The 27,994-nt window shown below is 37.0% G+C and overlaps 1 protein-coding gene and 1 non-coding gene across 2 annotated transcripts in view; both read left to right on the forward strand.

The window, feature by feature from the left end:
- Positions 1-27,994, forward strand: part of GRM7 (glutamate metabotropic receptor 7) — a 910,314-nt gene that overhangs the window by 510,975 nt on the left and 371,345 nt on the right. The window lies entirely within an intron of this gene.
- Positions 6,027-6,159, forward strand: LOC119041486 (small nucleolar RNA SNORA41). Its single transcript, XR_005081045.1, has one exon. It is a non-coding gene; the product is annotated as a small nucleolar RNA SNORA41 (small nucleolar RNA).

A 27,994-nucleotide genomic window follows, 5' to 3' on the forward strand; every position in this document is an offset into this window, starting at 1 on the left:
ATATGATTGTATTGTAGAAGTAATAGTTGGTCATTGTCTCCTGAACAAACCTATATAATTAGGTATAAAAAGCAGCAAATTCTCCATTTGATTTCGTGACTGTAGAAATAAAGGTTGGCCTACATCTCCAGGCCACAAAAAACTTCTAATGACATCATCATCTCACAATATTATCTTTTCACATCTTTTTCAGAAAAATCAAAAATCAAGCATTGGCTGGGTGGCTCAGTTGGTTGGAGTATCATTTTTTACCCCAAAAAGTTGCACATTCAATTCCTAGTCAGGGCACATACTTATGTTGCAGGTTTGGTTCCTTGTTTGGGGCGAGTATGGGAAGCAACATAATGATGTTTCTCTCTTACATCAATGGTGTTTTTCTCTCTGTCCTTCTGTCTTTGTCTCTGTCTCTCTCCCTCTCTCTCTTTTTTTCTCTCCCCTCCCTCCCTTTCTTCTTCTCTCCCTTTCTTCCTTTCTAAAATCAATAAAAACACATCCTCTGGTAAGGAATGAAAAATAACTAAAAATCCTTCAGCCACAGAAAATTTTACTTGGCAATAATTGGATAACACAAATTGTATTATAAGAGCTCTATCTCAAACATGGACTGTGAATGGGTATGCTTCAATATTTGGAATCTCTGCAGAAAAGCTCTGGAGAAATCCATTCCCTCTTGTATGAATTACTAAAGTAACAGTGGCAGCTCAGAGGCCACTTGGGCAGCAAGACCTATAACAGGCTGGAAAACAATGAAAAGGACAAAGATCAAGGCAGTTAGTGGGTGCCAACACTTATGCTCCATTTCTAGATTGCCACCTTTTTACCTTCTCAAGCAGGTTCAAGTGATATGGGGAATGCATCTTTTCAGTAAGTACGAGGTATAATTGGCCACAGAGACCGTTTTCAGCTGAAATGGGCATTTCATATAAAAACAGTGTCTTAGATTTACTGGTCTCTGATAGAATCTAAGATTAACACCCCTTGTTGAATTAGGAGGATATTAGTTTCCATCCTCTGAGCTCTGGCCCCCGTAGGGTTTTAGAGTCAGCTGGAAGAATAGTCAGACAGTGCCTGAAGGTTAGCACGCCTGTGGCGCAGGTTCCATGTTTTAAAGGAATTGACTTAGAAGACAAATGGGCAACTTCATAGTGAGGAGCAAAGCTATTCATTCCTCAGTAAGGGTGGAAGGGATAAACTGAAGAGCTTTGCTGAGCACTCCCTTGGTGTTGAAAGAAGTGAGAATAGGGCTGTTTTTCTTAATAACTGAGACGTCATTGTTCAGCTCAAAGAACACATTCTACTGAGTATAAAATGGCTCCGGTGGCTATTGATAGTTGTGTCCACTTGGACAGAAGGAGGGGGAATATAAGCCAGAGAATTAATACATTTTTGGCACAGAAGATCATAATCCAAAAGTCTGGATCCTTGTGAAACTGAGAAATAGCTTTCCTAAAGGCAATTTTGAATATTTAGGGATAAGGTAATAGGATTATATTTATTCTAATGCAAACATTCAAGTCACCTTATATGTTGAATAACTAGTCTCCCAATAAATAGGATGTTTTTTTATCTTCATTCTATTAGATAACAAGCTCCTTCTGAGTAAACATGGGGTCATTCATTGCTTTTGGATGCCTTACTGTCCAGAGTCAGTACTTCCATGAATATATGCATTTTCTACAAACATGTATCATTGTGCTCTTATGTTTCTTCCTGGTTAGAAGGAGGATATCCCCAGAAGCGAGAGCCCTTGCCTCACTTATTATCTCACCATATTATCTCACCTTTAGGTTAATTATATATGTTATTTATTTCCCTAAAGAAAGAAAAAATAAATAAATATCGATACTATATTAACATTATCAAAATATAAATAAATATGATGAGCAAGAGAATATAGTTAACTACCAATCTCTGGCCAATAGAGCCTTAAGTGAAATCAAAGTTTTGTCACAGAACACAACCTCAGTTGTCTTTGCAATGAGCTCAGGAGCTCAGGAACGGGGTTTGTGTGTCTGCATGAAGCCTGCCACTGTGGGGAGGGTGGATATTTGCTGCTTTCCCTGTGGGTACCTGGCACCAGCAGAAGCAGCCTGCAGCTCCCATGGCTCCTGCCACAAAGAAGCACAAATACAACTAAATGACAGAAATGAAAGAAGATCACACAAATGATGCTTCTCTTTGTTCTTAAGTATCATTAATGTTGAAACAAACTCTGGCTTGAGAAAAAGAGCTTTAGAGAAGAATCCTTTACTCAAAAGATATGCAATATCTCTGAATGAAACCCCAAGGCCAGAGTCTGCTAATGCTATGAAAAATAACATTTTCTCAGATTTGAGAACACTTATAGAGATTATATTAGGGGTGAAAATTCAATATATCTAACTTTACACAACAATAGGAGAATATTATTTAAAGGAGAGTGTGGTCTGCGCAGGGGTTATAGAGATAAATCAAAAGTAATGCTAAAATTCAAGTCATGTCTGCCTTGTTTAACAAACATTTATTCAGCACTTACTATGCTTTAAGCCATCGCAAAGGCTCATAATATATTGTCTCTCTTTTACGGGAGCTTACAATCTAGTGGCTAAAGGTAAACTTTAGTAAGCAATGTACTGTGCATATTAATTATATCAGCCAAACTACCTTAGCCAAAATTTTCATCTTTTTGAATTGAATCCATTCAAAGAGCACTCATCAGGGTTTATAAGTCCCAACAATGAACTCATTATCTAATTTAGAGTGCTAATAATTGTTTATTACATATTTCACATGTGTTTAATTCTTGCCTAAACCTTTTGGTTATAACCTGTATTGAAGGAACTAAAACTTAGAAAAAAATTTAGAGCTAGCTCAAGTTTGCACAGCCACTTTAGAGAGGAATCAGGCCCTGGCTGGCGTAGCTTAGTGGGTTGAGCGAGGGCCAGTGGACCAGAGGATCACGGTTTGATTCCCAGTCAGGGCACATGCCTGGGTTGCAGGCCAGTTCCCAGCAGAAGACCCACGAGAAGCCACCATAGATTGATGTTTCTCTCCCTCTCTCCTTCCCTTCCCCTCTAAAGATAAATAAATAAAATATTTTTTTCAAAAATAAATAAAAGAGGATTTGGGATTTGAACTCAGATTGTCTATTGTGGACCAATACTATTAACCATTAAAATATTGACCCTGTCATTGAGACAAGGCTGTGCACAAAAATGTAAATTTAAAATTACAGGTCATATGGTCAGGAGGATCATTTAGGAATGGTAGACAATACTAGACATTGGGATTTCCTACAGGTGAGTATGAGATATCAGAGAAACATCATTCTTTTACCGTATCCCATTGTCTTAAATTCATAGCCCCTAAATCTACTCCCTGCAGGCTCTAGACCCTACCTCCCATAGAGGCACTGGAATCAGTGATGTTCTATGAGTGACATTGAGATGACTGAGGCACTCAAAGATGATATTGTCCCTGATTGCTTGCATGGTGATTTTCAAGACAGTCTACAGGGTGGGGTAAAAGTAGGTTTACAGTTCATGTGGAACATAATACGACCATTAATAAATAATAATACAAGAATAAACTCTGTAATTTGCATGCTCAACTCTAAAGATACACACTATATAAGTTGTATTCATTCTGGCTTCAGTTGCTTTTCTTAGGTGGGCCCTCAATGTAAACTTGTAAACTTTGCAACAAACATCAAACATATCTAGGTTCTAGAATCTCTAATACTTTGGTAGACTGAAACATGCATTCTATACCCTGCTCATGCAGCCTCCCTAATCCACGTCCATGGTAGAGACCAACACAACTTGTACAATTGGCTCAAGAGATTTAATGTTATTTTCGACCTCAAGGGTTTACTGATGGCAGAATCTATCCATGCTCAAGTGTGTCCTACATTAATAGTGATTCTCAACCTTTATTTTTTCTCAAAATTACCTGCAGATAATTAAGTTAAAGCAGATTTTTAGTTCCCCATCCAGAGGTCCTGGCGACTCAGTATGTGTGGGCTGGGGCTAAATAATTTCTAACAATTTCCCAGGTGATGCTTATTTTGCTGGGACAAGTACCAAACTTTTGAGAACTATTGCTGTTTAACCAGTAATATCATGGTTGAGATCATGGGCTCCAGAGCCAGATCACCTGCTGAAATCCCAGCTCATCATTTGTGAGGTCTGTGGTTTTAGAAAAGTTTTTCAAATTATGGGTGGCTGCAATCCCTCATAAGTAACATGTGGTAATAGTCATGTCCCCTATTGGGTTATTGTAATAATTAAGGAAATTCAAATAAGTGCTTAAAAGAGGACTGGAATTTAGTAGGTTTATTAGAATACTTTAGAGGACATTATTTATTCATTGTGGTTATTGTACATGGATGGTAGGTACTCAAGTACTCAGTCTCTTGGAATTAATGTTCATACCAGTGATAATGTGCCTGACATGTGACCTCTTTTAGCAGCAGGAGGAGCTAAGATGTAAGAGGTTACATCAGTTTACAGCTCTTTGGGGAAGCCATTTTTAGTTGAAATATTTATTGACAGACTATATGTTGCTAGTTTGAGTTTTTTGATTATCAAATTGATACACAAACAGGGGTAGTCTGTTGCATAGTTATTGATGATCAGAAAAAAGCAAACACCTGTCCTAGGAAAGAAAGACCAAAGTACTGAAACTTCTTCAGCATTAAAGGTAGAACAGGATGCTGCTTTTTAGAAAGACTGGGGGAATTTTGAAATAATTGTGCTGTCACCAGACCATGGCTTGATTTCATAACTGGCACTTCTTGTGACAGTGATTGAAATCTGTCATCTGAATGACTCTGCTCTTTTTATCATTCCTTCCTATGTCCACAGTTACACAGTTGCCATGGTTTTCCCTCTGAGCCCCTTTGCTGCCAGTTGCACACAGCAAGCAAGAATGAGACACTCAGGAATTTGCTGCCCTGACATAGAGACTATAGCTAAAGGGTTAACTGTTTGTCTTAACCTAAAATTAGAATACTCAAATCAGGAAATGTGATGTTATTCATATAAAAGTATATATGTACTTTTGGTTGCATATTTTCCAAATCATGCCTATTGAAAAAATAAGAAAAATGCATAAAATGGAGAATGATGAAAAATCTAAAAAGTGTTATTGTTATAGAGAGAAGGTGATCTACTAGAGAAGTGGCATAACCATTATAAACATCAAAATCTGAACTTGATTTGAACTCATTCTATGAGATTACCTATAAAATAATGATAATGATTTCCACTTGTGACTTGTAGAATATGTCTCAGGTCTTCACAACTATTCTGACTCTCTGATGATCAGCAGACCTTTTATGCAGCCCATTTCAGGTACAATGTCTAACATATAATAAGTAATTCAATAAATATCAGCTATGTTTATTGAATTTATTGGGGTAATATTGCTTAATAAAATTATACATGTTTCTGTGTACAATTCTATAATACATCATCTGCATATTATATTATTTGTTCACCAGCCAAGTCAAGGTTTCTTTTATAACCATTTACTAACCCCCCTTTACCCTCTTCTATCTGCCCCACCCCCTTTTTCTCTGGTGATAACCATATTGTTGTATGTCTGTGAATTTTGTTTTGTTTTGTTTGCTGTATCCCTTTACCTTTTCACCCAGTACCCCAACCCCCCACCCATCAACAGCTGTCAGTCTGTTTTCTGTATATGTGAATCTATGTCTTGTGGGGGAGACTTATTCTCATCCAGCAGAGCTCTCCAGGCTGCTGAAGATGAAAATAAGTCTAGCAAGACATGATCTGCTTAGGGAGAAAAGACTGACCAATCTCACAGAGGAGAAAGGCCTGGAACCTCTCTCTCAATGGGCTTTAATTGAGTTTAGCTTACATAGGGATGCATATCAAAGAAAGGATGGTTTACAGATATATTTCTGGGATCATTGTGGGTTTTTTTGAGTCAGGATAGATAAGGTGATGCCAATTGGATATAAAACCTGGGGAAAAAATCTTATTTTGTGCTTGGACCATTAACATTTAAATTGAGAGCATTCTTTCCACAGCTACTGGTCTGCAGCTGTTCTGATAGTGGCAGTTGTGGTATTCCTCTGTGGGAAAGGAATTGTTACACAGTTAAACACCTTTTTCTTAGCAAAACAGAAAGTGGGCATGTGTGGGAAAGTGACAGACACTGGAAAAATTTAAAAAAAAAAAGAAACTGTGGGCATTCTTAGCAAAGCAGTTTTCACAGGATCTAATGCATTCTTTCTTAGGCCTGATCACTGTCCCCTGCCTCACCCACCAGGAACTGCTAGTTCTGGCACAGGGCTGCACCCCTCTTCAGCATTGTTTTAGGCCTGAATCGGGTGGGGGAAGCAAGGTAGCCAAGACATTAGGAGACTTTTTACAGATAGAATGAAGACTCAAGCTATCATAAAGCTGAGGGGTGAGGATTTTTTGTCCCTCCTCCATAATCCCCTAAATCCTTCCCTGATGGCCCCCTCACAACTGTGCCTGTCTTAGGTTGTTCCTTCCTTGAGAAATCTTACCCATCATTGACTATCCAGCCATCTTCCAGGAGCCAAGCAGGGTGAAGTAAAGGGAACAGAGGCTGTGCCCCTGCCAGGAGGATAAGTTTTGTCTCCGTAGTGGCTTATGGTCCCAAGATCAACTAGCCAAAGGGCCTTTTTGCCTGTTGGTGAGGTTACAGATCCTGAAACAAGGTAGGACAGTTCCCAACAGTTTCTATTTTGTTTGTTAGTTTATTTTGGTCATTAGATTCCACATATATATGAAATCACATGGTATTTGTCTTTTTGTGAGTGGGAACCCTCATAAACAGCTGGTGGGAATACAAACTGGTACAGCTACTGTGGAAAGCAGTAGGAGTTACCTCAAAAAGTTTTAAATGAAACTGCCTATGACCCAGCAATTCCACTTCTGAGAACATACCCGAAGAAGACCAAAACAGTAATTCAAAAACATATATGTGCCCCTACATTCATTGCAGCTGTATTTTCAATAGCCAAGATTTGGAAGCAGCCCAAGTGCCCATCAGTAGATGAGTGGATACAGAAACTGGTGTGCCTTGTCCAGTGGTTCATTTGGTTCGTACAACATTCTGTGCATCAGGGGGTTGCAGGTTCAATCCTGGTCAGAGAATATACCTAAGTTGCAGGTTCAATCCCCATTTGGGGCATGTATGAGAAGCGATAGATTGATGATTTTTGTCTCACATCAATGTCTGTCTGTCTGTCTGTATCTATCCCCCTCCCCCTCTCCCCACTTCCTATCTCTCTAAAAATCAATAAACATATCCTCAGGTGAAGATTTTTAAAAGAAGCTGTGGTACATTTACAAAATGGAATATTACTCGGCCATAAATAGAAGAAGGAAACCTTACCTTTTGAGACAGCATCGATGGACTTAGACAATACTATGCTAAATGTCAGCTAATTGATTAGAGCCTATAGCTAGCCCTATAATAGGTGAATATCCACTCTGTTTCCCAGTGCTACTGAGTTTTCATTCCTGTAGCTACTGGGTGAAGTTGAAACCTGTAGGAGGCTAAGGTAAGATATGTTCACAGACTATCAGAAATAAATTCAATTTGGAAAAAAATTGTTTTTAAACCACAACACTGGTGATGTATTAAAGTAAGGCACAGTTATAGTTTTCAAGCAGAGTACAAATATGTTATAATGATTAGTAATATCATTACAAAGAAGTAATTATAGACTATAAAGCAAATCATGCTCTTCTCCCCCAAATATATTAACCACAAATTGCAAAAGCTACAAATGAATAATTAGCCACCAATCTAGCCATTTATATACCTATCAGAACCATGGCAAAGACTCTCATTATGTTTTATTCAAGTTAGATAAGAATGACCATAGGCGGGCAAAAGCATTTTTATATTATGGTTTTTATCATCCACTGTCTGTATGTCTAGGTGATTGCAGTGCTGTAGAAACATTGATTTCAGATTTCAACAACATATCTGTCTGTAAGTGGTCTACACCATATCAACTCAGATTTGTTCCATCATAAACTGTAGCAATTTTAATAACCCACCTCAATTTTCTGAATGATGTAGTTTGTGAATTTCAAGAGTCATAGAAGGTCTTTATGTTTTAGTCTGTATAGCAAATAGAGGACATTATTTTCTTCTTTATAACTAGCCAAAAATTGAAATACTAAGAAAAAATCTCATGAATTTCAGTGGGATGATTTGTTTGATCTCTCCAGTGAATAATTTCTCATTTCCTTGTGAGAAAAATTATATTCTGTTTGAAATGCTTAGAGAACAATTACTCCCAGGAATGTCTAGTCACAACTACAATGGTATGGGAGAAAAAGAGACTGTGTTTTCATTTATTTCTCCTCTGGAAATCAGTATTAGAAGATTCACATTTTCCTTAGCCTCCTTATTCTTATTCTAGTATGAAGTGAGGAATAAAAACATCTACTGGTAAAGCATCACTGATGAACTAAGGGCAAAAATATATACTTCCTTTATAAAAATATCTTTCCCAATTCTTTGTGATTTTATCATTTAAGTTGCATCTAGTTTATCTAATTGGATGTTTTCAAGTAAAATGGGAATCCTAGGTGAGCTCTGGCACCAAGAAAAATTGTAAGTCTAACGCAAGAAATCTTAAACCTACATGACAGCCCCTAGCACCTGCTTTGGGACTTCAGCTCAGATCTAGTGAGATTTCATGTTATACCTAAACTCTCTAAAAGCAACCAGACAGACAGACAGATCAGGTGAGATGAGTCGTGGAAGAAAAACACTGTATTAAAAATAAACAGAACATCCACCATGGAAAAATACCCTTGAGGAAATTTTAGTGTTTTAAGCTTCCCCAAGTTTTCCGTCAATCCAGGTCACTTAGTGAAATCGATAAAATGTTATCACAGTTCCAAAGAAGCCTTCGAGTGTGTTTAGTGAGAAGGATGGCTCTGAAATTCAAATGGACTGCTGTTGCTACCGTGCTATCACAAGACGTTTAAAAATATTTCAAGGCTACTCCGGGCAATGAGTTTAACACAACACGCCTAGATTTCTGTCACATCTTCCATTTTCTTGTGTAAATGGATATTCAGTGCTTACCGTACAGCAATAGATTAATCCAAAAATGGATTCTTCCACTTTCTGTACCTTTCTAAAGTCACCTGCAAAATTTGCAGATATGCCAATGAGATTTTTGGGGGAATGAGTTATTTTAACTTGGAAAATATTCTCCCCAGTGCCCCTATTTAATTTGGAGTAAATCTTCCTACCATAGGCCTATCTAGATTGTAATGCAGTGAAGTATTCTTTCAAGTAAGTATTGCAACCATGGCAAATTTTTGCCCTACTTGTTTGAAGATCTGCAGTATCCAAACATTAGATAATGTCCATTTTGTTTAAGGGCTTCCACAAATCTACCTTTGACTAAATGTGAACCAAACATAAAGGAATAAACACAAAAAATACAACCCTTCTTTATCTTGTTTTCCTATTATCACCATTTCTAGCTCTTATTGCACCCTTTTCAGGCATCATTGGTGAGATATCTTAATGTGAAGCCTATTTACTCCTCCTCTAACATGTAATGTTGGTGAAAAGGCTTCAAAGTTCTTTGATATTGTCCTTTTGTCTTCTTCTTTCTTCTCCCTTTCTTCCATCTAAGTTCCACCCTTATAACTAATATTATTGTAACTTTGTAACAAAGCATTGTGCTGACTGCTTTTCATACACTCTTGGATTAATCCTTACAAAAAAAAAAACCTGGAAGACCATTATTCTTATTTTACAGAAAAGGAAATTGAGGCTCTGATTGATAATGTGACCTTGTCATAAGATCACTCTAATAACTACATCTGTGTGATTCGAGTGATGAAAATAGGCTTCTGCATGGCTCTCTGGGGTCCACATCTAATTTAAATTTTAGGCAATCAGCCTTTAAGCAGTAACTTTCATCAGTCTGGTTGATCTCTTACTTAGGAACTTCCTTTTTTTCCCATTTGAGTTAAATTTTTTACTGAATCTGGTGTTCTAAGCCATATACCAAGGACTCCATTTTATACTTTGAGCTGTAGATCACCAATATTTGTTAACATTAATCCTTTCCTCCAACTAGGTCAGTCTCCTTACTGACATTTCCCAATCACACAAAGATATCCATTGCCACTCTCACCTCTAATTCACCCATTTTTTTTTATCCTACAGCTAATCTCTTGCTTGTATTTGTTCCTCCACATCCTCAGTAATATCTTCTCTTCTGTACTTCCCTCAAGTCCCAGTTAAATGCTCATATCATCTTACTCCTTATTCATTTGGTCTCTCTGTTAGTTAGGGTAATGATAGCTGCTCTAGCAAATAGACTACCAAATGCTAAAGTTGCAAATATAACAGAAGTACGTATCCATAATAGACATGTAACTTTTGTCCACACAGTGATTCTCAAACACAGACTCCTCTCATCTCATGGCTCTCCCCTCCCTCGGGGAATGGCCCTTCTATACCAGCAACATCATCATTACCTGGAAACTTATTAGAGTTGCATATTTTAAGGCTTCATCCCAGATGTAGAGTCAGAAATTGTGGGGTTAAATATCTGTGTTTGCTAAAACCCTCCAGGTGCAATCCCACCAACAGTGCAGTATTTCTTACTTTTCTCCACAACCTCTCCAACACTTGTTGTTTCTTGCTTTGTTTATGATGGCCATTCTGACCAGTGTAAAGTGGTATCTCATTGTGATTTTAATTTGCATCTCTCTGATAGCTAGTGATACTGAGCATTTTTTCATATGTTTCTGGATCCTCTGTATGTCCTCCTGGAGAAGTGTCTGTTCAAGTCCTTTGCCCATTTTTTAATTGGGTTGCTTGTCTTAGAGTGGAGTCATTTAAGTTCTTTGTATATTTTGGAGATTAAACCATTGTCCAAGGTATCATTGGCAAATATGTTTTCTCATACAGTTGGTTCTCTTTTTATTTTAATACTGTTTTCTTTAGCTGTGCAGAAGCTTTTTTAATTTGATGAGGCCCCATTTGTTTATTCTTTCCTTTATGTCCTTTGCTCTAGGGGACATATCAGTGAAGATGTTGCTGTGTGGAATGTTTCAGATTTTCCTGCCTATGTTCTCCTCTAGGACTTTAATGGTGTCATGACTTATATTTAAATATTTTATCCACCTGGAATTTCATATGACCTCACCTGTAACAGGAACCTAATCAACAAAACAAACAAATAAGCAAAATATAACCAAAGACACTGAAATGGAGAACAGGCTGGCAATGACCAGATGGGAGAGGGGAGGGAATTTCAGGAGAATGGGAAGGGTTTGCAGGAACAAGTATGAAGGACACGTAGACAAAAACAAGATGGGGAGGTGGAAATGGGAAGGAGTGGGAAGACCTGGAGAGGGTGTGATGGGATGGGAATAAAAGGCAGAAACCATACTTGAACAAAAATTAAAATTAAAAAAACCATCCAAGTGATTCTGATGAACACCAAAGTTGGAGAATTACTACTCACAGCTTCCTACTCATTTACATTCAGTCTGTGAATGTTCAGTCTCTGTTCAGAGAATGTGGACAAGATTCACATGCTTTTTAAAGGCATGGTTCTGGAAGCGATGTACATCATTTCTGTTCATATCCTACTGGTAAATCCTAATTAAATGTCCATGCCTCATGCAAGGGAATGCAAAATGTAGTCCCTATAATTCTCATCTCAATAAAATATAGGCAGACAAACGCAAGTGTGGTCCTTTAGAGAAACTGTCCTCCATAACCTGATTTCCCTAAATTGTGCTTTAGAATGCAATCTGACAGGTTGCATTCTTAATTATCTCAATGCCTCTGCCAGTTCCTCACAGTATTTTTATTCCTTCTTTCTCTTCATATAGTTTGATTTTCTTCATCATTTATTTGGTTACTTCTTGTCATAAATTTCTTTCTCTTTTTGTTATGAGACTGACCACTGCAAACTTGCAGTTGCAAGTTGCTATAATATGTCAGCTTACTTCTATTAGCATAAAATGGCCCAGCTGATGGGCTTGTCATGCAGAACTCAGGACATAATGGCTAGCTGTTCCCCAAGCACAGTATGAACATTTCTAATTTTGAACTTGTCTTCTCCACATGTATCCTACACTTCTATTCATTGGTACTCAAGTCCTGAAGGTGTTCATGGACAGGAGTGGATATTTTTTAACTTGTAGATGAAATGCAACTTCCTATGAACCCAAGCTCTGTGTAACTTGGGTTAAATAAGGCAAGTTCATTACTATGATTGGACCTGGCCCCAGGGGAACATGCCATAATATAGGGGATGACCAAGTCATTATGATACCAGATTTATCTATTTATTATCTATTCTCCAATGTAAAACAACATTTCATTTTCCATATCACATAATTCAAAAATGTTTATTTTTGATCTATATATGTAAGTATGAAGTATGCAGATAAAATAATCAAATACCTATATAATTTAATTCTATAAACATTTTAATTCATATAAAGAATGATATTCATTTAGAATTACTCTTTTCCTTTTCATAAAATAATATTCAAACCTTTTTAAGCATCAAGTCCAAATTTTTCTCATCTCCAGAACTACTACTTTTTGAATCATCTTGCAGCTTTCCAGAGCGTATTGTCTTGACTTTCACTTACATTGTTGGAAGTCCTTATTTAATCTGTGTTTGAGGCTGTAGGTGGATTGTTGGTCCTAGTACCCAATCACAAAACATAAGGACCAGGCTATTTTATGTTATTTAAATTTTACTTACTCTTTTAAGTGTTCACACTGTTCCTGTACAATATGACCATGTACTGTAATGCTCTCTAAAATAACTAGAAAAAGTTTTTTTTAAGTTGCTAATACTCATCACTTTTAGCTAATACCACCAACAGTAACCCACAGTAATAATTGTGTGTTACATTTCTTTGGTTTATTTTGTTTCTTCTTTTAATGTAACTTGATAATACCTCAAACTAGCATTAGTTAAGTTTGTTATAGAGTCTTCCTTCATTATGTTCTGATATTTCAACCACAGTAAACAAGAGAATGCCCAGTGATATGAACAGTTTTATAAAATTTGAGGGTAACCTCTGAGGTCCGTAGGACATCAGCCTAAATTCTTATCACTGAAGACACAACCCCATGAGACAGGCATTTGTCTTCCTGTTTGTCACAATGATGCTGAAACTGAGACTTTAGTGATTTTCACAGAGCTCCCAGTTGTTGGACCAAATGTCAAGTGATGTCATGATGATTTTTGTGGCTAGAAGTATGTAGGCTAATTGTGTGTGAATAATCATCAAAATGTGATAAAAATTTTGCACTCTTCACTGGTTTGAGTTAAATTATTAACCCCTAAACACTTTGTTTCTTTTATTTCTTTTTAAATTTTTGTTTTCTATAAAAGCCAACTTTCTGCAATAGTATACAGTGTCTGCATTCATGTTTAAAGACATCCCTATCCCAGGCATGCTTTTGGAAGAATTCTGAAATTCTCTAACTTGTGGTTCTTTTCATGGAGCCTAGCCCCAAAATTCTATCCTAAAAATAATTCCTTTTGATGATTTATTTTTTCAAAGCAATGTTTATAAGACTTTATTTGAGCCAATAAATCTTCTCCCTACCATTTGTTCTGTTTTACTCAACAAATGGTAGGGAGCAAGATCTCAAATGTTCCCACAGATTTCAGTGGCCAACTAGATCTCCTAGGTGCCATGGTATAACCAAAGTTACCAGTTATTTGTTTGCTTGTTTAGTCACTTATTTTCTTTATTATCCATTGTTTGACCCAAACAAAGATTTGACATTCTAAATAACCAACTAGACTTATATATAATAAATGCATATCTTTAACTAGGGTATATATTTTTTTATTTTGAAAATATTTTCCAAATTTCACCAGTAGCCACCTCAATCCTGTGTAATTGTGTCATTCTGAATTTTGAATACCAACCAAATACAAATTGTAAGCCTGAATCTGAAGTTACTCATAACCATTCTTGCTTTTTTTGTTTTGTTTTGTTTTGTTTTGTTTTGTTTTGTTTTGTTTTGTTTTCCTAACCATATTCTATTGCATGCTAGTATCCTCTTGACCCCTCTCCTCTGGCTATTTCCTGTGCATGATTTCATATCTGTTATTTGTACTTGGTATCACTATTTGGTTTTTTAGTTCTCTAAATCTTTTTGGCTAAAATCCAAATATCTGTTTTATTGTGGTTCCAATCACCACCGTACCCTGTGTCTGGAGTCTGGGAAACCACTTAAGCACTTCTGTATTTTTCAGGGTTCTGTGGCTGCAAATAGCAGAAACTAGTGCATGCTAACTTAAGAAAAAATTATGTTGACATTATGTTGCTCAAAGATTTAGGGAGAAAAACTGCAAAAAAACAGAAAGTGGGACAGCTCATGAGATCCAGGAACTAAGAGATATTTTATGTGGGCTCCCTATACACAGTTGTCCCCAAATGCATTCTCAAAAACTTATTTTAAGGAAAGGAAAATAAATTTGGATAGAGAATATTTACATAGAGCCTTGGTGTACAGAATTAATTCAAGATAGAAAACTGTAGAATTGGAGGATCTCTAGGGATAATTTCTACTGACTCTAAGAGTTAAGGAGGCTCTAATAAATGTTCACACATCAGGCATGTATCAGACCAGTGTTTGACAACTAGCTTATTCAAGTCTTAAGTCTCAGCGTTGATGGTAGTGTCATATTACCACATTTACGTATGTCGTAGTGATCTGAGAGATGAAAGAGTAAACTAGAAATGAAGAATTATATCATGCCATTGTATTTGAAATACCTTTTTTAAAACAGTAATTTTTGAGCTATTGGTAACAGCATGGTTAAAGGGCATAGGGGTGTGATTAATGAAAGTGGAAACTGCACATTATCAGCACTACAGAAGTGAGTGAGGAACAAAGTAATGATGATTATTTCAGACATGTTTTGAGTACAGCACAGTAGGTTCCCATCATTAACGATATATTCTAGTTTTTTTTAAGTCTATTGTCTGATATTAATGGGTTTAAATATATGTGTAATTTTTGTCAAAAAATGAAATGGGACAAAATGCTCATGTTAAAAATAATTGGGTTTTGGTCATTATCTCAGCAGAATTTGAAAGTAATAATGATGTGAGATGTAAAATTCTTAAGAAACATTGGAAAAATAGGGTTTTTTGATTGCCAATTATTTTAAATTCAGTATAATTCCTGTGTGGACTGCCTATCATGTTCTAGTATATACATCTGGTCTAATTAATTGACAATGCTACTGACCATCTATCACAACTGCTCTTTAGTTGTCTAACTCATTGAAAAAACAATTAATGACTGTTTACTAAAAAAGTTCTTTGTGAGTGATATGCATAATAGCCCTAAAGTTACACTCCCAAGTTTATATGAAAATAATAGGAAGATGTGTTTTTTCAGATATCAGTCTACTGCTTGCTACTCGTGTGATATCCATCAGGTCATTTCACTCCAAGCTTCAGTTTCCTATATTTGAAAATAGGATAGTGTACAATGTATGCCACAGAGTCATAGTGATATTAAATGACAGTATATGCAAGGTTCAAAGAGCCATGTTTGCTAAATTAACATAATCCCATGACTTGTTCTGCACTTCCCCTTAAGGAGGTTATGACATCACAAGAGGTGACCAAAGGAGATAGAGATCAAGACAAATAAAGCTTGAGAAATTCTACTTTATTTTCCAATTGGACCAGTGTGACCAGAGGAGCAAGGCATGAAGCATGGTGAGCACTATTTAGTAACCAAAGTCTTGGGAAACTTTAAGAAAACCACCCTGGCTGATGTGGCTAAGTAGATTGAGTGCTTGTCTGAGAACTAAAGGGTTGCTGGTTCAATTCCCAGTCAAGGCACATGCCTGGGTTGCAGGCCAGGTCCCCAGTTGGGGGCACATGAGAGGCAACCACACATTGATATTTCTCTAATGAAAAAAAAAAAGTGAAAGAGGACCAGCCACTCTCTATTCTTCCTCCTTGCTCATGTACTAAATTTTTCCTCATATCCCTTCAAACCAGAACATCAACATCTCATGATAGTAACTTACAAAGCATAATTTTCTCTACATGAATTTAACACAGGGTGTATGATGAATATCTCCTTTCCCCCTCTATATCCATTCTACTTTTCTTAGTAACAGCACCTCTATTTTTCATTGGGGAATCATTCCCCAAAAGAAGCCAAGAACAAATAGTGATGTCTCACTGGCACCTCTGTATCTTCACTCTCAAACATCCAATAAAATCTTACATAGTTTTAATTTTTATATATATTCTTTAAACCACATATATCATTTGTATATTTTTTATCACCCAGCATCAGTTTTCAGGGATATATTATGTTTCTGATAATGTAGCTTCATTCATGTAGTTCCAGTTTATATGTTTTAATTACTGCCTATGATTCTACCAGAGTTTATTTATCCATCTCCTTATTGGAAGGGCACTTAGTATATTCCCATATTTTTTCTCTTAGCATTTACAAAAATAATGAACAACTATGTGTACACATGTGAGAGCTTCTCTAGAATAATGTGCATAAAACGGGAATTATTGGGCTCGCCTGGTACAAACATCTTCAACCTGATTGATGTCAAATGAACTGTCAAAAGATTCATCCCATGTGCAGTCCATGAAAGCTTGTCTGACTCTATGTTCCCACCAACACTTGAAATTATTAGAGTTTGATCTTTTTCCCTATGTATTACTATATGCATTGTCCTGATTACAAGTATACTTTTCATATGTTTATTTACCAGTCTAATTTTCACTTTTGAGAATGGGCTGTTTATATTCTTTGTTTTTCTGTTGATGATTGCCCACTTCTAACTGAAGAGTATTCTTCAATTGTTAAAGTTGAGTTCTACATATATTTGTATATGTAAATATGTAAATGTAATGTAAATTTGTATATGTAAATATGTAAATGTAATATGTATATGTAAATATGTAAAGCTCATTAATTGTGTCATTCAAATTTCATTTACCCTTAGTAGATGTCAGTTGACTTTACCTATATTTGAGAAAGCCGTTTTAAAATGTCCTACCATTATTGTTTTTTCTTTAATTTCTCCATGTAATCATGTAATTCTATTAGTTTTATGATGGAGAAAAAATATATATAGAGAGAGAGTTTCCTGTTTTTCCTAATGAATTTTCCTTTTAAAATAGATCTCTTGTTAGCAATGGCTATCTAGATTTCTAATTGTGCCCTCTTTATTGTGATTACTTCGATTTATTTCTACTCCTTCCTTTTTGTGTTTTAGATCCAATGATTTTTATTTACCATTTGATCCATTTTTTTCCTACATTCAAAATTGAACATTTTAAAATTTATTTTGCTTCCCTTTATTAGAAAGCTATGCATTTTGTTTTTTCTTCTTTATTAATAATTCTGAAATTATAACATTTGCAAATGACTTAAAAATTAAACATGGTTTGGTTTATCTTTTCTCTTCTTTAATGATACTAGTTTTTTCCCCAAGGCTGTAATCCCCCTCATCTAGTTTCATATTCCATGGTTGTATTAATTTTTACTAAACTCCAGCACTTACAAATTCCTTGATATTTGTTCTTATTGTGGCTAGTGTTAATATTTAACTAAGTATTAACCTACATGATAACAAATTTTCTTCCTCATTGTCTCTTTTTCCATCCTACTTATTCATCTACTTCAATCTTTTTTTTTCCTGAAGAATAGCTTGTAGTATTTTTTTTTCAGTAAATGCACCTGAGTAGCGATCTTTGTCTAAAATCACTCTAGTTTTCCCATACTCATAACCGACAGTTTAGTTAAGTATAGCAATATTAATTAACAGCTGGCAGTTTTGCCTCTCATTACCTTTGATGATATTACTCTACAGTTCTGGCTCTTCTGCTACTGGTGAATGATTTGCTTTTAATCTTTTTTTTTTAATTTTAAAGTAAATTGTTATTTTTTTCCCATTGCCTTTAAGGCATCCCAAGCCCCCTTTATTCCTCTATAGTTTATATGTATAAATCAGTGTGCTCTCTACAACTGAACTTGATATTATATGAAGTCAAGTAAAACCTCAACTATTTTCTCTTTGAATGTTGAATTTCTGTACTTCTCTCCAATTTCTCTTTCTGGAAGTTCTTCAGAATTTCTTCATTTCCATAACTGGTAACATTATTTTAATTTTCTCTTTTGCTTACTTCTTTTTGCTAAATTATTGGAAGTGTTCTCAAACTGTCTTCCAGTTTACTGATTATTCTTTGTTTATATCTAATCTGATATTTAACCCTTTATTTTTTGATGCTTTGTTCAAATACATTTCTTTTTTTCATGATTTTTAAATTTTATTGATTATGCCATTACATTTATTCTATTTCCCCCCTTCATTCCCCTCCACCCTGCACACTCCTCCCCCACCATTCCCCCCCTTTAGTTCATGAACACGTGTCTCAAGTTCTTTAGATTCTATATTTCCCCTACTATTCTTACCCTCCCCCCCTTCTATTTTCTATCTACTGTCTATGCTACTTATTTTCTGTACCTTCTCCCCCCTTCTCCTTCTCCCACTCCCCTGTTGCTAACCCTCCATATGATCTTCATTTCTATGGTTCTGCTCCTGATCTAGCTGTCCTCTTAGTTTGCTTTTGTTTTAGGTGTGGTTCTTAGTAACTGTGAGTTTGCTGTCCTTTCACTGTTCACCTTTTTTATCTTCTTTTTCTTAGGTAAGTCCCTTAACATTCCATATAATAAGGGCTTGGTGATGATGAACTGCTTAAATTTGACATTATCTGAGAAGCACTTTATCTGCCCTTTCATTCTAAATGAAAGCTTTGCTGGATAGAGCAATCTTGGTTGTAGGTTTTTGGTTTTCAGGACTTGGAATACTTCTTTCCAGCCCCTTCTTGCCTGTAAGGTGTCTTTTGAGAAATTGGCTGACAGTCTGATGGGAACTCCTTTGTAGATGACTGTCCCTTATCTCTTGCTGCTTCTAGGATTCTTTCCTTCATTTTAATCTTGGCTAATGCAATGATGATGTGCCTTGGTGTGTTCCCTCTTGGGTCCAACTTCTTAGGGACTCTCTGAGCTTCCTGGATTTCCTGGAAGTCTATTTCCTTTGCCAGATTGGGGAAATTCTCCTTTATTATTTGTTCAAATAAGTTTTCCACTCATGGGTGTTCCTCTTCCCCTTCTGGTAACCCTATAATTCGGATGTTGGAATGTTTAAAGATGTCCTGGAGGTTCCTTAGCCTCTCCTCATTTTTTTTGAATTCTTATTTCTTCATCCTTTTCTGTTTGGTCATTTTTTCCTTCCTTGTGGTCCACTCCCTTGATTTGAGTCCCAGTTTCCTTTCCATTACTATTGGTTTCTTGTACATTTCCATTCATTTCAATTAGTTTAGCCTTCATATGTTCCTCTCATTTGTGACTAAAATCAACCAGTTCTGTGAGCATCCTGTGTTTTGAACTATGCATCTAAAAGTTTGGCTATTTCTTCATCACTTAGATTTATTTGCTCTGGGGCTCTGAGTTGTTCTTGAGCCATGTTTTGATCTGTTTGTGCCTGTTACATATGATGAGAGGAGCCTTAGGTGTTCACCAGGGTGGGGCCACACAGGTTGCTGGTTTGTGATGCTGTATGTGGGGGCGGGGTCAGAGAGGGAGCAATGGCAGGTCCTCTCTGCTCTCCTGGGCCACCTCACCACTGCCGCTCTGCACCTGGGCCTGCGAGGTCTGTCTCAATGCACGTGTCTTCACTGGTTTATCTGCGTGCAAATGCACGACCTCAGACAGCCAGCCACGCTGCACCTTCTGGTAGCTACCCCGCACCTGGGATCCACGCCCTAGGCTGCTGGCGCACTGTCAGGGTCGGGGGATCATTTTTGCCCAACCCACTCTGCTGCTGGCTTCGCCCCTCTCACCGGTTTAGCTGAGTGGTTCATTATTTTCGGACTCAGTATTGTTCTATATTCTGTGATTTGGTTGCATTTATTGTTGTTAAAACTTTGTTGTTTTTAGATTTGGTTGTCTGAGGAAGCAAAGTGTTTCCACCTATGCTTCCATCTTGGTGGAAGTCTCTCAAACAAATTTCTTTTTCTATATTTGCCACTTCAAATAATCCGACTGTTCCCCTTTTGGCTGGCTATCTTTCTGGATTCCCAGAGTGTTCTGATTTTTTTTTATTGTGTGTTTATACATTCTTTTATCTTTTTAAATGTTTAAATCCATCGCACAATGTGGGGCAAAAATTGGTTTACAGTTGTAAGTATGCAAAACAGAGTTTAATCTTGTATTATTATTTATTCATTATTGTATTATTTTCCATACAAACAACTATAAACCTACTGTTGCCCCACCCTGTATGACAGTCTATTTCACATGGCATTGCTACCTAATTCACTGAGAACTAATTTAGATGTTTGCTCTTCCTATTGACTTTCACTCAATGTACATGGTTTATAATTTTTGCTTGCAAACTTCTCTTTAGTAAAGCCTGCTTTTTGTGTGCAGGATTGGAAGCCCTTCTCCTATGGAAGTGTGGCTACAGAGAGATTTAATATGTAATTTTCCAGGAGGCTGAGAATTTCATCAGTCTAGGAAAGGTTTTTATGTTAAATTTTCAGCTTGAAAATCTCACACTTTATTAGTACAGTGAATTTAGACTACAACCACAGTGTATGGTGCAAGTTTGAGGTGTTTCCTTTGGTTCCTTTTCTGAACGGGAGGGCACATTTATTTTCTTTTATTGTAATGGGGGAACTACCTTTTCTGAGTTCTAGTTTATTCCAATGTTCCATTAACTCCTATGGTTACAAACTTGTATCTTTCATCCCTAAGAAGACTTTAACAGCCACCCCACACTTGTTATGGCCCATATCTGGATAATAACATATTCTCTTCCTCTCTCATATGGCTTCTATATAAAATCTGTCTTCATTTCCCTTTGTATTTTGGACACTTGGACAGGTACTTTCTCTTTAAATTCTCGGTTCATTGTATGTATTTAAAAAATGGTGTTTTATGTCATATACACTTTCTAAGTGTCTTTTTAATTTTTTATATTTATAGCCATTGGAAAGTTTGCATTTTTTCAGTCCATGTTATTGCTGGAAATAGAAGTATAGTCCTTTATGATATCTTTACATTTTTTGAGTAAAGAACATCCTTAATTAAGATTTAAGTAATAAATTTTGGAAATGGTGTTTTCTTATTCATTTTCAATGCTAACTCTGATGAGAAATTATCTATAATTGATCACCTTGTTTTTTTTAATAAGTGCATATCATTTAGTAACACTAATCTTTCTCTTGTATAAAAGGTTCCTAGAGTGTCTCAATCCAGTTGCAGCATCACCTGTTACTATTTGGAAAATATGAGAAATTGGGGAAAGCTACATGAGATATGGCTGTATGGGTTCTGAATTACAATAGCTAGAATTTCTGTTAAACACATAGTCTCATCCGACTCCCATATCATTTTTGAGTCTTTCTTCCAAAGGTAATATATTAGCAAAGGCCATGGACAATTGAGATTTTCATTTAATTAAAATAAATTATAATAGGAACTGGTCAAAGAAATTATATTGCTTGGTATGCTACAATTTTAATGTTATTTTAATTAATATTAAAATTTTCTTGGAAGTACTAACTTTTACTATAAATCTCCCAAAGGATTCTTGCAGGAATATAATCAAATTATGTTCCAAGTGGCTTATGGGTCATCTCTGCAATTACATTTCTCTGGGCTCTTTGCAAGTGATTTTTTAAAGGCAGAATGATACATGATTATACTTTCTTGTCACCTCACTATGAACCAAAATAAACCCAAATTTGTTTCATTAGGTATTTTTGTACATTTTGTGTTGTTGCTGTTGCTTTTGTTTCTTTAAGTTCTTAGAGCCTGGAAGTTGGCAACAGATAAAATGGGACTCATGTAATTGTTTTGTTAGTAGTAATGGATAATTTGCATTACATGATTCTTTTTCATCAAAAATTAACTCATGCCCTTGGATTGCTTCAGCACTTACCATTGAAATAGATGTGATCTATTTCTTACTTTGTGTTGTGGTACCCCTCAGAGAATTGCATGATTTAGTCAAGAAATCATGGGCTTTAAGCAGCCAACAAGCCAGATTTGGAAGAAGTTACTTACAAATCCTCTGAGCCTTGGACTTCTAATCGGTAAATGTGTGTTGATGATAAGTACCACAGTTTGGCTGTAGTGAGGATCAGCGGGGCAGTGCACAGGACAGGGCTGCTCTTGGAGTAGCCTTATGCTTTCAGGGACTATCTTGACTCTGAGTTTATTTCTCATATCAAATACAGCACTTTGCATGTAGTCTGGTAAAATGTGTTAAACAAAATAGTAAATACAGTAATTGATAGTTGGGGTTCTCTTGGTGAAAAGGAAAGGAATTATTTATTCAAAAGTTATACAGATGCAGAGTGATGATTTAATGTCTTCATTAAAATTCTAAAGTCTTTTAAAAGAACCACAAACAAACACAGTCCTTTCTTCCTGCCTTTGCCTAGTCTGGTGAGTCAGGGGTACCATATTTAAGGAAAAGAGTAGAAGTCTGTGGCTCAGGTAGCCCCTGGTTCTTCCCAGTAATCCATGCTCAGCTGGCAGACCTCCCATGGTTCCCAGCACTATCACGTGTGTTGCTGCCTCAATCTCCAGTTCTCAATCCAAATCCATGTGGCACCTTCTCCTGGCCCACCAGCAAGAGTCCTTTTACCCCTTTCCTTCCTGCAGCATCTCTTCTGCATTTTTCCAAACTGTCAAGAGAGATCTCTGCATCACTGCTACATTGCTTTCCAGCTTCCTAAATTGCATGGCAAAGGGAGCCCCAAAGTCGTGTGGTTCTTCTTGTCATGGCTGCTGTGCCTGGGTTTATCTTATTTATTTATTTTTATTATTTTGTCATTTAATTACAGTTGTCTGCATTCCTCCCCATCACTTCCCCCACCCCAGCCAAACCCATCTCCCTCCCTTGCTTCCACCCTTCCCCTTGGTTTTGTCCATGTGTCCTTTATAATTGCTCCTGAAAACCCTTCTCCCCATTATCCCCTCCCACCTCTCCTCTGGGTGATTGTTCTTAATTTCAATGTCTCTGGTTATATTTTGCTTGCTTCTTTCTTTTGTTGATTAGGTTCCAGTTAAAGGTGAGATCATATGGTATTTGTCCCTCACCGCCTGGCCTATTTCACTCAGCATCATGCTCTCCAGTTCTATCCATACTGTCGCAAAGGGCAGGTGATCCTTCTTTCTCTCTGCTGTGTAGTATTCCATTATTTAAGTGGTTTTTAAATCTTCACTCAGAATTTACCAACCTTTTCCAATTACTTTTTACAAGTTCTCCTAAATGCTAACTACCTTAATCCTCACTTACTTTGACTTTTCTGTCCCAGTGTTTCCCAATCTATATTGCACAGTGCAATCAGAGAGCTCTTTTTAAAGAACATACATAATCATGTTACACATTTATTTTGTTTTTTAAATTTGTTATTGTCGTTGAAGCACAGCTGTCTCCATTTCCCCCACAACTCCCCTTGCCCCACCCCTGATCATACCCCTTTTCGACTTTGTCTGTGTGTCCTTTATACATGTTCCTTGATGACTCTTCCACTTTTCCCCCTGTTATCCCCTCCTCCCTCCTCTCTGGTTACTGATAATTTATTCCTTATTTCAATGTCTTTGGCTATTAAAACAAAGTCCACATTTCTTTTTTTTAGCTTTATATTTGTTTCAGGTGTATAGCACCATGGTTAGACAATGATATAAACTCCAAATTACATACATAGCTTTAGGATTTAATATAACAGTTCTGTTTTATATTGTAATCTCCTCTCTCACCAAAAAAGTATCTCATGCTGTGTTGTCTGTTACACTGAAGTACCCAGAACCTGGTAAAGTGGCCCAACCTATCTTCTATTAGTTAAGGCATATGCTAAGCTGTTATAACAAAGAGACTCCAGAATGAGGGAGCTTAAGCAAGATAAGCATTTATTTCTTCTACTTATCTAGACAGAAGTAAGTAGGTCAGGCCACATGGGATGACTCTTGATGTAGTCAGTATGTATCCTCCTTTTCTGGGCAGTTCTAGAACTTAGTCAGAAGGAGGGAGGAAAGATGTATAAGCCAGGGGGGCACATTCCTTTCCAGGGCACCGATCTTCACTTTTCTCCCCTCAGCCAGAACTTGGTTATATAACCACAACCTGATGTGGACACTGGCCCACAGTGTCTGCACACAGCATTATGGATGAGACATGAGACATATTCGCACAGACTACCAAGTCCTGTGGAGGAAAAGGGATGGCACAGCCACTCTCAAGAGGAGAGCATCCCGACCCTTGCCCAGATAGGCTTTCATTGTGTTCAATTAGCATAAAAATACAGGTAAAGTTCATTAATCATTGGCAGGCAGTAAGGATCAAACAACAGATAACATACAAAGAACTACGAGTGCCTATTCTGAGGCAGGGTCTGTTAGCTAAAAGGTTACAAAATTTTGGGAAACAAACTCTTTTCCTGATCAGACCCTTATTATTTAATTGAGAATATTCTTAACAAAGCAGGTTTCACAGGATTTTATGTATTCTTTCTTAGGCCTGATCACCCAGGGAACTCACCCTTTCCAGCACAGGGCTGCACCACTTTCTGTCATTGTTTCAGGCTTAAATCAGGCAGGGGAGGCAGGGAAGCCAAGAGATTAGGAGACTTTTTGAAGACAGAATGAGGACTCAGGCTTTGTCAAAGCTGAGGGGGCGAGGGTCCATCACCCTTTTCTGCTAAAGCCCCCCAAGTCCTTCTCTGCTGCCTCCCTGTAATCCTGCCTGTCTTAGGTCATTCCCCCCTTGGGGAATCGTACCAGTCATTGGCTAACAGGTCAAGCACTGGGGGCCAATTATGGATGAAGTAAAAGGAGCAGAAGTGGCACTCCTGCCAGGGAGATAAGCTTTGTCTCCTTGGTTGCTTATGGTCTGAAGGTTGCTCCCTCAGCTTTAACCATCGTACAGTTACAGCTTCTGAAACAAGGCAGGGCAGTTCCCAACACAACCAATTACAGGGAAGCTGGGAAATGCCTCATTTACAGAGGTAGCTATGTCCATAGTGGAAACATAGGAATTGTGTTACTAAAGGAGTGGAAATAGATGTCAAGATACAATTCATTATTTCCAGATGAGTTTTCATAAGTCCCTCTTACATAACTATTTTTCCTGAATAGTACCTGTCAGTTTATTTTGTTCTCCACCCCCCCCACTAAAGTCTAGACTTTTAAGGACATTAAATGTGTTTCATTTAACATTCTATCACTAATACTGATCATAGTCCCCAAGACATAGTAGGTGCTCAGGCAACATTTGTTAAATGAATGAACAACCACAGAATCAAGGTGAATATCTTGGCAATATGCAGTAAAAGAGCTTCAAAAAAATATTGTCACTATATTCTGGCTTACAATTTTTTTCTACTGTTTTCTTTATCTTTATTCTGAATTAACTGAGGATCCTTAGATGAAAGAAATAGCTAAAAAAGATATAGAAAATTTCTCTAGGAAAAAAAAAACAACACCAAGGCAAGCTTTGATTATAGACTCTGCCTAACACAGGTTATGGGGTGACTGCATATTATGTAAAATAAATGCTAACAAAACCCCTGCTTTTCTGGGTTAAAAATAAAAATTTCCAACTAGGTCTCTCAGAGAACCATTTTTTTTTTTTGTATTTGAAGCCAGGACTTAAATAGCTGGTACTGAGGGAATTTTTTTCTCCAAAGTAGTTTATTCAAAGTACTTTAATAAGTTTATCAAAGTTCATCAGTGCAAATGTTGATAGAATATCCCTTTGGGCTCATTTCTGATGTTTGTGAACCTCAGAGGCTGGAGCGATTTGGGTCCAGGTCAGAGGAAGGGAAAGGGTTAAAAATATCACCAGAAAAATCCAGAAATGGAAATACAAACTGTAGAATGGATGCAAATATGATCAGAAATGACTCCCCTCATTTTGTAACCTCAGACTCCTCTTCCCTCATAGAAGGAATCAGTGCAATAACATTAAACAGGTTCACTAACATGTTTGTTATTAGAGAAATTAAAGCCAGAGCTTACATTTCCTCTTTTATTCTTCCAGCAGTGACGTGGGAGTGTGCCTTCCACATGGTAGAGGATGTTTTAAACTTATTTTTAAAAGGAGTTTCTGAAATTAAGAACTCAACAAATTCATCTATCACCTTAATTTTTGAGTTTGGTTTCAGAAGCCTTATTCATTGGAAACCCTTAAGTGCTACTAATGTGAACAAGAGCAGAAGCTCCAAGTAAAACACCATTTTGAATATTTTTTCTTTAACCAGAGCCTATTAAGCACTCAGTGAGCATTTAGCGTAGGACACTTTATGAGCTACATACTCTAGAACAATGCAACTCAAAATTTATAATAAAGCACTAAAAAAAGTAATTGAATCCATTGCTGACCAAAATTTCTGTAAAATAGAATTAAAATGTTAGCCATGGCACATTGGTATAAAATGTTCTCAAAACTGACTCAAGTTCTGAAGCCCTCTTGTTGTGGAAAACACAAACTGTTTGCAGACAGACCACATTTTGACAGCACTGGTCTATGAGCTATAAAAAGAAATAATATTTCTCCTTTCTCTTCAAGTAGTTTATACCTTAGTGAGGGACTTGGCCATATTTCTCAACTGAAATAGATAATAATTGTGGTAACTGGTTTATAACATTTGATCTGAAGATGAAAGAAAGCATCAAAATGGAAGGTGATTAAGCTAGATGTGATTGATAGTAACAGCTAATGATTCTTATTGCTTATGATGTGTTAGGTACTCTACTATGTGCTTTTTACATTTATTGAGTCATCTCTCAATGATGCACAAAGAAGAGATATATGTATGGCATGGAGACCTACATGCCATGCCTATTGGTAACCCAGTATTACAGAGAAGAGATATATGTATGTCTCTGTATGCCCCTCACTATTTCTGTCTCTGTCTCTCCCTCCTCCTCCTGTTCCCCTCCAACACACACACACTAGTGATTAGTAGATTTGGGATTCACACCCAGGTCAGACTGATTCAAACACAGCAGCCCATGAGCATAACCTCTTTGCTATAATGCTTTGAAGTAAGAATTGAATTTTGAAAAGGAAAGAAGTTGCTAACAGACTTAGCAAACAGAATGAGCAAAGGAGCGAATCACTGAGTTAGTGGGCCCAATGGGTGTAGACCAGTGTTCTAGAAGAGAGGAGCCTGAGGATATAGCTGTAGATAATCTTAAAGAGGTGGTAGATCCTCAGGAGGGAGAGAAAGGTGACTGAATCTTCTGGAGGAGGTACAGATGGGAGGTGTAAGAGTCTGAAGGAAGAGATCCCAGGGAGATATTCTGAGGCTATAGGTAAGGGTCCCACCTAATGTTACATGAGCTCTAGAAGTAAAGGAAAGGTGGGCAGGACCCTGGTCACAGTGGAAGGACACTGCTGCTGCTGTTGCTGCTAACTAGGTAAGAGATAACTAGGTAAGGAGGAGTAGCTTGGGGTACAGGATATTCTCCCATTAGGATTTGCTGGGTTTCAAATTTTCGTAAGGCAATCACATAGATTTGTGTATGTGTCAGATACTCCTGGGTGCTGTAAATATTCATCTTGTGTCCTCAGGTTGAATACATGCCAATGACATTCACCAACCATTGGGAAGTTCAGATGTGGAGTTAGCAGTAAAGTCTTATCTTTAAGACTAATCAGTCTTAAGATCCAGATTTGTAGAAAGTGATCTGCCTACATAAAATTAGCTCCCAATTAGCCTTGAGGGTATAAACATACAGAACACCTTGTAGTCCTTACTTATATGCCAGTCATTTTGGTCACAGGGCAGACTGTAACATCTTGACAATTAATCATCCTTTTTACAGGTAGCAGGAAGACTCAGAATAAAAGCTCAAAGAGGTAACAGGTATATTTAAATTCTGCGCTTTGGTACGAAAC

Source organism: Artibeus jamaicensis, unplaced genomic scaffold, assembly GCF_021234435.1.
Source record: "Artibeus jamaicensis isolate MK-2021 breed Jamaican fruit bat unplaced genomic scaffold, CSHL_Jam_final contig_519, whole genome shotgun sequence".
In the NCBI taxonomy this organism is placed as follows: Eukaryota; Metazoa; Chordata; class Mammalia; order Chiroptera; family Phyllostomidae; genus Artibeus; species Artibeus jamaicensis.